The 12,458-nt window shown below is 43.0% G+C and overlaps 1 non-coding gene across 1 annotated transcript; it reads left to right on the forward strand.

Annotated features, from left to right (window-relative positions):
- Positions 1–710: 710 nt before the first annotated feature.
- LOC112205490 (small nucleolar RNA U83B) lies at positions 711–798 on the forward strand. Its single transcript, XR_002939442.1, has one exon. It is a non-coding gene; the product is annotated as a small nucleolar RNA U83B (small nucleolar RNA).
- The last annotated feature ends 11,660 nt before the right edge of the window (positions 799–12,458 follow it).

Consider the following 12,458-nt stretch of genomic DNA (forward strand, 5'->3'; position numbering starts at 1 on the left):
GATTTTAGCCACTACTGTTTTATATTATGCACAGGAATAAAAAGATGAAACACATTATATTTTCAAGGAGCTTACAGTCTTGCAGGTGGAGACAGAGAGGTACACAGATAAAGGCAATAAAGCATGGTAAGTGTGGTGGGTGAAATGATGAAGAATGTAGACTCTAGTCAGGGGGCCACAGAGAAGGGAGTGGTGAATTCTTTTGGTCAACTCTTTTGAGACGGATGTAATATCAACCCAAAGTAGTTTCTTATTTCCCTGACCCTTTGGTAAATGATCCTTCCCTATTAAATGCCTGTTTTGACTGCTTTATTTGTCCATAATTGTTCCACTGTAAATTAATTTGTGCTTCCACGTAAGCACAAATGAAGGCTTTTCACTAATGGACATTGTGGTCCCTCTTTATTTACACTCTGAAAAAAGGACCTTCCCATAATTGGTGAAATAAGGTTACATTTGCCTGATTCTTATGCTCAGCGCCATATTTCTTATAGAAAACAGAGTTGCTCCTACAAAGGGAATACAGGTCTTTTGTTACCCCAGAAGGTAGTCAAGGTAGTCTTATTCCTTTTGCCAATGACTGGCTAAGTCATGGACATATGATTTCATTGTGGCTAATGGGACCCAAAAGGAAGTAAGCTGGGGTTCTGAGAAGGATTTTCTCAAAACTGCAAGAGTAGTTTTGTGATGAGTCACGTGATTAACTGTGATGAGTTTTGGGATGAGACCCTGGAATAAGTGCTGGACACAGTGCCTGAATCAGACTGTGGAAATATTAATTTATTTTATTTTTACTTATTTATTTATTTATTTATTTATTTTAGAGACATGGTCTCACTCTGTTGCCCAGGCTGCAGTGCAGTGGTACTATCACAGCTCACTGCAGCCTTGAATCCTGGGCTCCAGCCATCCTCCCACCTCGGCCTCCCAAAGTGCTGGAATTATGGGCATGAGCCACCACTCCTGGCCTAATTTTTAAATTAAAAACAAAAAAACAAAACAACATGAGACTAATGGAGGAAACGCTACTACCCTTCTCTGGATATCGCTGGTCTACCCGTGATGCCCGGCACTGCTGCAACCATCTTGGAACTATGAAGGGAGATATTGCCGGCATCTTAAGGATGGTAAAGTAGAAAGATGGAAGTAAAGTGCATCCCTGAAGGCATCTTTGAGAAGCCAAATTTACCTCCTTGGGCCTTGATCCACCTCCAGACTTTTTGTTGTGTGAGAAAATAACCCCTCAATTATTTAAGCCACTTTTAGATGGATTTTTTGCTTTCAGTCAAATCTTTCCTACAGAAGCCTGTATTATTGTCTCCAAATATTTGGGGCACTTCCCTGCAGGAAGATTGTACATACTCTCCCTTTTAAGCCCAGGCCTGGCCATGTGACTTGTTCTGACCAATAAAACATTAGCAGTGTGATGGGCCCTTTCCAGGTAAAAGCTTCAAGAGTCAATATGTGGTTTGACATGCTTCCTTTCCCCTGCCCCTGTGATCGGGGAAGCATGCTGAGGTGGAACCTCCTTCAGCCTTGTTTCTCAATGACTATGATAAGTAAGGCCTCTTGTCCCTCCCACAACGGACATGTGGAATGGACAAGAAATAAACTTGATCATTGTTGCTGCTGAAATGTGTTGTTCTTGTTATCACAGATAAATGCAGTCTATATTGACTAGGAGATATCCTAAAAGTTATAGTACTAAAAACAATGAAGTGAAGGCAAGAGCTTGAGATGCAGGAACTTAACCCTGAGTTGCCAGGAAACTGATTGGGAGCAGTATATGTCAACGACTAAACAGATATTGGAAAGGACAGACTCATCTCTACCCACGCCATACACTTCCTGGTTAGTGAAATGAGCCTTGGAACAGTAAGTAATTTAATCCAAATAATGCTTTGAAAATGTCTTCACTTCAATGCATTATTCAGAGTAAATTAATCACAACTTATTAAGTGTCTCTTCAGTATCTCTGACAGTCACCTCATCACTTTGCCCCACCAACTTGTTTTTTTTTATATAATGACCTTTCTATGCATCACCTTTACAACCCACTCAACAGACACCTACCTAGGGGCTTTTGGTAATGGCTCAGTGATCACATACACGAATATTAAATGAGGGTGATGTGTCAGTCATTGGGACAGGAGAATGATGATGATGAGATATGATAGCTAATATTTATATAGCACTTGTTGTATACCAGGTTTTATTCTAAACACCTTGCATATAGTAATTCCCTTAGTCCTCACCTATAATGAGGCTGGCATTATGATTATCTCTCTTTTATGGATGAGGAAACAGAGGCACAGAGATATTAAATAGCTTGCCCGAGGTAATGCAACTAAAACGTAGTGACACTCGGATTCCACTCCAGGCAATTTGGCTCCAGAGTTGTGTTCTAACTCTGATGATTAACCAAGGGGGGAGAGGGTTGTTCTTCGGGCAGCAGTTCTTGGAGAAGCAGTTCTCTGTGGGGCCAGAAGTTAACAGTCTCATTGAGCTCCACCTGACTTGAATCCTAGCTGGGTGTTGTCTCACAATTTGCAAAACATGTCTATGAACTGTTTTCCTCAGCCACAGGCTGATGCTACTAATAGTTCTGTTCTCTGAGAGTGGCGAACAGTTAAGTAAATGAATCATGTAAAAGTCCTAGTATTGAGCTGGGCCCTGATTACTGTCGACTGCATGTTACTGGGGCTGCTGGAGGTTTACGGAGTAGACCCTCAGAGGTGCAGAAGTCTTGGGCATGCAAAGAGTCATGCACAAGTATGAAAAGAATTTCTCTAGGAGCCTGTAGGAGGGTATGAATCATAAGGCCTGGGAACAGTTAGCTGGAGAGTTACTTCTGGGCTTTGCAGACACAGCAGTGACTGAGATGCACTTGGTGCCCTGGAACGGATGGCTGGGTAAGCCATTTGGACCAATTGTGATTTAAAAAGGGTAGGCCAGGTGCGGTGGCTCATGCCTGCAGTCCCAGCATTTTGGGAGGTCAAGGCAGTTGGATCACAAGGTCAGGAGTTCAAAACCAGCCTGGCTAACATGGCGAAACCCCGTCTCTACTAAAAATACAAAAAATTAGCTGGACATTGTGTCGCGCTCCTGTAATCCCAGCTACTCGGGATGCTGAGGCAGGGGAATCGCTTGAACCCGGGAGGTTGCAGTGAGTCAAGATTGCGCCATTGCACTGTAGCCTGGGTGACAGGGTGAGACTCCATATGAAAAAAAAAAGAAAAGAAAAAAAAAAGAAAAAATTAGCTGGGAATGGTGAAGAGCACCTGTAGTCCCAGCTACTCGGGAGTCTGAGGCAGGAGAATCTCTTGAATCCAGGAGATGGAGGTTGCAATGAGCAGAGATCATGCCACCGCAATCCAGCCTGGGCGACAGTGAGACTCTGTATCAAAAAAAAAAAAAAAAAAAAAGGGTTGGGAGAATTTTTCTGAGGCACAAGATGGGTATGTGGATGTACATATCAGTAGGGAAGTGAGGGAAAGGGGCTTGGATCTAAAGCTGTTTCAGAAAAGCTCTGGAAACGTAGCTCAAGAGAGATAACATTTAGGGAAACTGAAATGATCTACCAGCAAGTCGTATAGGTTGTATCTCTAAAATATATTTTAAATCTGAACACTTCTCACCATCCCCACGGTGAGCACTGCTAGCACCTTACCTAAGGTCACCATAGTGTCTCCCTAGGCGCCTGTGTTAGTCTCCTAACCGGTCTCCCTGCTTCCATTGTTGTCCCTTCCTTTACAGCAAAAAGTCAAACTGTTTTTTCTCTACTCACACTCAACACAGAACACTTCTGGTCACAATGATATGTGAATTTTTCCCCACCAACAACCAATTCTCCAAATACCAGCTGAGTGTCCTACAATTCAGGTCAATTCTGCCACTAACTGGAGTTAGTGCAGATCTCCAAGTTCCCTATGGCACAAATCCACAAGACTGCCCCCCACTTCAGATGCCAATTGCAAGTCATAGGTTGCCAGGTTCTGCCCAATTTGGCTGCAAATCAGAGGCTCCAGTGACCCCCTTCTTGGGTTCAATAATTTGCAAGAACAGCTCACAGAATCCAGGAAAACAGCTTACTTACTATTGCCTATTTATTACAAAGGATATTTTAAGGGATAAAATCAGCAGCCAGATGAAGACTTACATGGGCAAAGTTCAGAAGCTTCCTGAGTGCAGGAGCTTCTATCCCTGTGGAGCTGGGGTGCATTACCTTCTTGGTAAGTGGATGGGTTCACCCACCTGGAAACTTGCCCAACCTCTTAGTTCAAGGATTTTTATGGAGGATTCATCATGAAGGCATGATGGATTGTTAACTCAATCTCCATCCCTTCTCCCTTTCCTAGAGTCTAAAGGGTAGGGCTGAAAGTTGCAAGCATCTAATCATGGCTTAGACCTTCCAGTGACCAGCCCCCATGTAGAGGCCACCAAGAGTCACTTCATTAGAACAAAAGACTGTCCTGTTACCCAGGAAATTCCAAGGGATCCAAGTGATTAGGAACTCTGTGTCAGGAAATTACAAGGGTTTTAGAAGCTCTGTGCCAGGAACTGAGAGCAGAAAATGTGTGTGTATGTGTGTGTGTGTGTACGTATATTATTATTTATTCTTTTTTGTAAAGCTGAGGTCTTGCTATGTGGCTTAGGCTGGACTTCTGGGCTCAAGCGATCCTCCCTCTCAGCCTCATGAGTAGCTGGGACTACAAGCATGTGCCACCATGCCTGGATCAAATACATATATTTTTATTATGTACACTGCCTCTTCCATTTGCCTCATGGTAGACAGAGTGATCTTTTAAAAATGCAGCCAGTTCTTGTGGCTTCTTCTCCTTAGAATAAAACCCTAATTCCTTGCTACATAATCTGGCCCTGCCTCACTCCTGGATCTCATCTCTCACTAGCCCCACTCCTGCCTTTTCCCCACACTGTAGTCCCAAGCTCCTTCCTGCTTTAGGGTTTCTGCATTCTCTGGTCCTTCCTTTGCCTGGAATACTCTGCCCATGCATCCCCCCCACTACCACCCTCAGCTCTTTGCAAGGCTAGCTTCTTCCCCCACTCTGGTCTTGATCCAGATACCATCTTTTCCAATTTCCTGACCACCTTGTCCCCTTTCTCTCCACAACTCACTCTCGGCCACTAGCCATCCCATTGGCAGATTTTGTTTTCTTCATAGCACTCATCACTATCTGAAATTGTCTTTGTTCATTTGCTTGTTTATGAGTTTGTTTCCGGTCTTCCCTATTTGACTAAATGGCCTTTGTTTGCCTGATTCATGGCTGTACCCGTCACCTAGAAAAGTTCCCAAAGGCATAGAGGCTTCATAAATCAAGAAATAAGTAATTTAGGCCGGGTGTGGTGGTTCACACCTATAATCCCAGCACTTTGGGAGGCCAAGGTGGGTGGATCACCTGAGGTCAGGAGTTCGAGACTAGCCTGGCTGACATGGTGGAACCCCGTTTCTACTAAAAAAAAAAAATACAAAAATTAACCAGGTGTGGTGGCACGTGCCTGTAATCCCAGCTACTCAGGAGGCTGAGGCACGAGAATCACTTGAACCCAGGAGGTGGAGGTTGCAGTGAGCCAAGACTGTACCGCTTCACTCCAGCCTGGGTGACAGAGCAAGACTCTGGAAAAAAAAAAAAGAAAGAAAAAAGAAGGCCGGGTGCAGTGGCTCATGCCTGTAATCCCAGCACTTTAGGAGGCCGAGGTGGGGGGATCACGAGGTCAAGAGATCGAGACCATCCTGGCTAACACAGTGAAACCCTTCTCTACTAAAAATACAAAAAATTAGCTGGGCATGGTGGCGGGCACCTGTAGTCCTAGCTACTCGGGAGGCTGAGGCAGAAGAATCGCTTGAACCCGGAAGGTGGAGGTTGCAGTGAGCCAAGATTGTGCGACTGCACTCCAGCCTGGGCAACAGAAAGAGACTCTATCTTAAAAAAAAAAAAAAAAAAAAAAAAAGAAGTAAGTAATTTACATTTAATTTCCATCAGTAATATATTTCAAACAGGTTACTTACATGTCCCAGTGGAAAAGAGATAAAGGAGAAAAAATAATTTTATTTACATGTAATTGAATATTGATGCATTTTTTGGATAGTGCCAATAGAACAGTGATATTTGAACACAGTTTTATGAGGTTAATCTACTCCTAGAAAACTTGAAATTACATATGGCTCAAAATAAATAAGTTTTTCATAGAAAATGTAAAACCCAGGAGCCACTATTGATAGGTTCCTATGTTAAAATATTATGAAAATATAAAATTAAATATTATGAAAATGTAAAATGTAAGCTACAATGTTTCTATAATAAAGAACTTCTAGTTAGTAAGGACAGAGAATACAATGTCAAAATCTAGCTATATATGTATATAGAATTATATATATACACATCATCAAGTATGTATGTATACAACGATAATATACAACTGTACATGCAATGGTATATACAGCATTGTATACATATATACTTACTAAGTTTTTTGAAAAATTCAATGGTACAGTGTTTATTTGGAGTCCAGTAATATATTAACAATATGTGAGCATTATGAGTTGCATTTGCTGATTTGTCTTTTAATTCAGCATTTTTATATTTTAAGATTCTTAATGGAGGATCCTCTGGGATATACTCATTTTCTAGTTCACATATGACTAAATGTGGTCATATTTGCTGATTGTGTAAAGAAATAAATATTCATTCCGACTGGTTTTGAGATAAGAACCCTTGGGGCACCTCTTCCTCCTTCCATTTTTAGATACCTCTGTTAGAGGCTTTAACACTTGGGTGGAAGTGTTTTTAAAGGAGCTTATGAAGATTTGGAAAAGATTTTATTTTTAATATCCCAGATTGCATCCTCTGCATTGGGTTGGTTTTGTTACATGTGCTCCATCTGTCTCAGGGATATGAAAACTCAGTAGAGGAAAAATGGAAAGGGCAAAATTGTTTGCCTTGTTTTATAAAATTTCTGAAAATTATTTCATATGTAAGCTCTGGTGCATGGATTCCTTCCCTTCTAACTTCCACAACACTACCCAGGTGCCTGTCAATCTGCCAAACGAGGTGCATTGGCTCCAGGCGCTTGTGCCTTTCAAAGCAGGGAAAGGGGATATTGCTTAGTTGTCTCCTGGTTGGAAAGTTCACAGGATGGAAAGCCTTTTACCCAGACACTACTTTGAAAGAGTTCAGTAAGGCTTCTTATCACTTCAGGTGAATTTAATGAAATGCACATATTAGTTCTTTTATCATGAATTTCCTCAAAGGAGAATATAATCAATTTACTTGCAGGCTACAGTTGATTTGGGATTTATGATCTCTTTCTTCAATGTTTCAAGCTAAGTACTGGATTTTTTAAAATATGAAAAAAAATTTCTCTCCCTATCCCAGCTATACCTGGCTGTGAAAAAATTTGAAATTTTGCTTCTCACTAGACATTGCATGTAATTTCAACCTCCTATTATCTTTTTTTTTTTTAAGTGACCGGAGAACAAAAAACTACTAATGTTTTTTGTTTCTCTGAAAATCAGCTGGTTACATCTAACTGGAGCATTTCAATGGATTGGGTGTCTGGGAGATTTAAGTGCTTTTTTCTCACCCTACCGTTATTCACCATTATATTTATGTATTTATTGAGTGTCTTGTAGCCTTGCAATGTGAACATCTGGAGACTAAAGATCTTCTATGATGTATGTAGCACTGAATAAGATATGGATTCTTCAGTATTATCTCAAAAGGGACTTTAATCTGGAGCTATAAAATTCATACTTTTTTGGTATGTGTTGAATTGCAAATGATTCTTTGAACAGAATCAACCTTCAACAAGCCTAACTCACAATCCCCAACTTTATGAACCTACCAAATTGAGGTGATGTTACTATCTTGGTTTGTTAATTTTAGGAGGATTGCTATTTTAGATTTATTTTCTATTTTTTATTTTTTAGACTGAGTTTCACTCTGTCGCTCAGGCTGGAGTGCGGTGGCACGATCTCAGCTCACTGCGAACTCCACCTCCCAGGTTCAAGCGATTCTCCTCCCTCAGCCTCTTGAGTAGCTGGGATTACAGGTGCCTGCCACCAAGCATGGCTAATTTTTGTATTTTTTAGTAGAGATGGGGTTTCACCATGTTGGCCAGGCTGGTCTGGAACTCCTGACCTCAAGTGATCCACCTGCCTTGGCCTCCCAAAGTGCTGTGATTACAGGACTTGAGCCACCATGCCTGGCCTAGAATTACTATAAACAGAGTATTTTCAATCAAAAGTAGATTGTTGGAGAAGGTGACATTTAAAGCTGGCGTTACAGTTTGTAGGTTTTACAAATCATGGCTCCAGCTTAAAAATGTACACATTAGTGCCTATTCCACATAATATCAAATTTTCTCTTGTCCTGTGACTCATTTTAGAGCTCTACTCACTTGTCATCAATATCTCCTATCCTGTTACAAGACCTGGTCATCACCTATAATTGCTTCTCCTCTGAAATCTTGAACTTTGAAATTCCACTCTGTCCTCAACCCCATACCCTTTCCCTCCCCTACACCTTCATCCTGCCAAGTTTCAGTCTTTTTTTTTTTTTTTTTTTTTTTTTTTTTTTTTTTTTTTTTTGAGACAGAGTCTCGCTCTGTTGCCCAGGCTGGAGTGCAGTGATGCAATCTCGGCTCACTGCAACCTCTGCCTCCTAGGTTCAAGCAATTCTCATGCCTCAGCCTCCCGAGTAGCTGGGATTACAGGTGCGTGCCACCATGCCCAGCTAATTTTTGTATTTTTAGTAGAGACTGGGTTTCACCATATTGGTCAGGCTGGTCTCGAACTCCTGATCTCAAGTGATCCACCTGCCTCAGCCTCCCAAAGTGCTGGGATTACAAGTGTGAGCCACTGTGCCCGACCAAGCTTCAGTCTTAACAAAGCATCCGACCTTCAGCCTTCCCATTGAATGACCTCCAGAACTCTTGGCTTGAAGGACAGTTCTTTGACTTGCTGGCACAGCCCACCAACAAATTCTCAATCTTGGATCCACCTACCCACCTGCTTTCCTTGGCTCTTTATATTACTGGAAAAAAAAAATCACATAATTATGCAGTCAGGTGCTCATATAGATTTTTAATTTCAAACCTCAACTGAACAGTCAAGATCATCTGAAAGTTTTTGATCATCCTTCGTTGGCTTTCTGTACAACTTGCCTGGTCTGAAATATGTGGGACTATGAATCACTGGCAGTTAGGACAGAGCTAACTAGCTTCTTTTTTTGTTTGTTTTTTTTTGAGACGGAGTCTCACTCTTTCGCCCAGGCCGGAGTGCAGTGGCGCTATCTCGGCTCACTGCAAGCTCCTCCTCCTGGGTTCACGCCATTCTCCTGCCTCAGCCTCCCGAGTAGCTGGGACTACAGGCACCCGCCACCGCGCCCGGCTAATTTTTTGTATTTTTTAAGTAGTGACGGGGTTTCACCGTGTTAGGCAGGATGGTCTCAATCTCCTGACCTCGTGATCCGCCCGCCTTGGCCTCCCAAAGTGCTGGGATTACAGGCGTGAGCCATCGCGCCCGGCCGCTAACTATCTTCTTAAAAAGTATTTTCTGCCTGGATTTCATGTGAACCAGACTGTTCACATTTTTTGGTGTGTGTTTTCCCTCTCTTATTTTTATTTTCTTTTGCCGTTTTCAGGAAGTAAATAGGTTACTTTCTGGGAGGAGAAGTAAAGCGTTTAAGGGAATCACGGCTGGGTGCGGTGGCTCACACTTCTAATCCCAGCACTTTGGAAGGCTGAGGTGGGTGGATGGATTGAGCCCAGGAGTTTGAGACCAGCCTGGGCAATATGGTGAAACCCTGTCTCTACAAAAAAAATATATATATAAACATATATATATAATATATATAAACATATATATAATATATAAACATATATATAAATATATATATACACACACACACACACATATATATATATAGCCAGACATGATGGCGTGCCTCCTCAGGAGGCTGAGGTGGGAGGATCACCAAAGCCCAGGGAGGCAGAGGCTGCAGTGAGCCCTGATGGTGCCAATGGACTCCAGCCTGGGTGACAGAGTGAGACTCTGTCTCTAAGAATAAGAAGGAGGAGGAGGAGGAGGAGGAGGGAGGAAGAGAGAATCACAAAAGATTCACTACATACCTATGATATGCCAAGCACTGTCGTAGGTGTTGGTGATTCAGCAGTGAACAAAACAAACAGCTCTGTCCTCATAGTCTATATTTTAGTAACAAGGGATAGATGATAGGCAAATCAGTAAAATGTGTGCTATGGTAGAAGGTGATAGGTAAGAATGTAGAGTCCTGGAATGGTGGTGGAGGCTGTGGGGCTGCTGTGGAAAGTGTATGAGGTGCTAGCTTAAGCCAGGCTGCCTGGGTTCAAATTCCAGGTCCAACACTTACTACATGTGTGACCCTGGGCAAGTTAGCTGGCCTTCTCTATCTATAAAATGATGATTATCATAACACCAACATCTTAGGGTTGTTATAAGGATTAAATAACTTAATAACATACAAAGCGTTTCCCTTTGTAGGTGCTATGTAACTGTCAGCTACCTCATTTTAAGCAGTGGTTTCACTGTGGCCAGCACATCCATAACTGATGTCCTAGAGGCAGAGGTGGATTCACTGTGAAGATAGAGTCCTCACGTGCCAGGCCCCTTCCAGGTGTCTGAGAGGGGCCCTCACACTGTGTTCATGCGGTGCTTTAGTCAAGTTTGCAAAAGTAAGATATTTTAACCACAACTGGTTAAGATGCCATCTGTTTCCTTATGTTAGTGGCATTGAGGTGGCCATGGGCATTTGGGGATCCAGCTAACAGGAAGTTGAGTTGGAGACACACTTAGTTTGGGTTTAGTGTGGGAATGTCCATGTGGTTTGTTCACTTCCCTGCCGATTTCGGTTACAGCTGGTCATGCTTGTGTGGAAGCAGCTCCTAGGACTCTGGGGTCCACTGTGCTGCAGGGCAGGACACGGTGATGCTAATGTGTCCCACAGAGCCTCGCAGCAGAGGAATGTGGGTAGAGAGGAAAACCAGGCTCAAAATGTGCAGAGCGAGAAGTTAGTCTCTGGAAAATTCTGATAATTCTCTGGCATATAAAATTGTAAGTGGGCGGGGCATGGTGGCTTGCTCCTGTAATCCCAGCACTTTGGGAGGCCAAGGCAGGTGGATTGCTTGAGGCCAGGAATTCAAGACCAGCCTGAGCAACACAGTGAGACCCTGTCTCTACAAAAGCATTAAAAAATTAGCCAGGCATGGTGGCCTGCACCTACAGTTTCAGCTACTCAGGAGGCTGACGTGGGAGGACTGCCTGAGCCCAAGTTTGAGGATGCAGTGAGCCATTATTGTGCCACTGCCCTACAGGCTGAGTGACAGAGTGAGATGCCTACAAAAACAAACGAACAAACAAAAAACCCCAAAAATAATACATAATAAAAATAAAATAAAATTGTAATAGGAGGATTTGGTTCTCAGGGCACAGTCGAAACAGAAGTCTTTCCCTCTCAGGAACATATTAGAGAATGCAGCATTTATGATTATAAATGCATGGTTATGGGCTAAATGTTTGTGCTCTCCCCCAACCCCCGCTTCGTATGTTGAAGCCCTAACCCCCAGTGTGATGGTATTTGGAGACAGGGCCTTTGGGAGGTGACTTCGTTTAGAGGAGGCCATGAGAGTTGGGTCCTCATATGGAAAATCGGACAGCCTCCTCTCTCTCTCCCCTCCACGTGAATATATAAGCAAGAAGGTACCTGTCTACAAGCCAGGTAGGGAGCCCTGACCAAAACTCCACCCTGATCTTGAACTTTCAGCCTTTAGAACTGTGGGAAATAAACTTCTGTTGTTTAAGCCACCTAGTGTATGGTATTTTGCTATAGCAGCCTGAGCTAAGACACATTTTTTCTTTCTTAATGGGAATCACGTGAGATAGAATTACAGCATTTCTACAAGTAGCAAGAAGGTCTGTGTGTGAAGTTGCAAGCTGGGACTACAGGCATCATCTTGCTGTGTTGCCCAGGCTGGTCTTGAGCTCTTGGGCTCAAGTAATCCTCCTGCCTTGGCCTCCCAAAGTGCTGGGGTTACAGGTGTGAGCTGCCACACCTGGCATAACATCATTTTTAAGTAGTGATGAACATAAATGATATTTGAAAATATCTGCAACAGCCGGGCACAGTGGCTCATGCCTATAATCCCAGCACTTTGGGAGGCCTAGGCGGGCGGATCACGAGGTCAGGAGATCCAGACCATCCTGGCTAACATGGTGAAACCCCGTCTCTACTAAAAATACAAAAAAAAAAAAAAAAAATTAGCCGGGCATGGTGGCGGGTGCCTGTAGTCCCAGCTACTTGGGAGGCTGAGGCAGGAGAATGGCATGAACCCGGGAGGTGGAGCTTGCAGTGAGCCGAGATCGTGCCACTGCACTCCAGCCTAGGTTACAGAGCGAGACTCTG

Source organism: Pan troglodytes, chromosome 15 (assembly GCF_028858775.2).
Source record: "Pan troglodytes isolate AG18354 chromosome 15, NHGRI_mPanTro3-v2.0_pri, whole genome shotgun sequence".
In the NCBI taxonomy this organism is placed as follows: Eukaryota; Metazoa; Chordata; class Mammalia; order Primates; family Hominidae; genus Pan; species Pan troglodytes.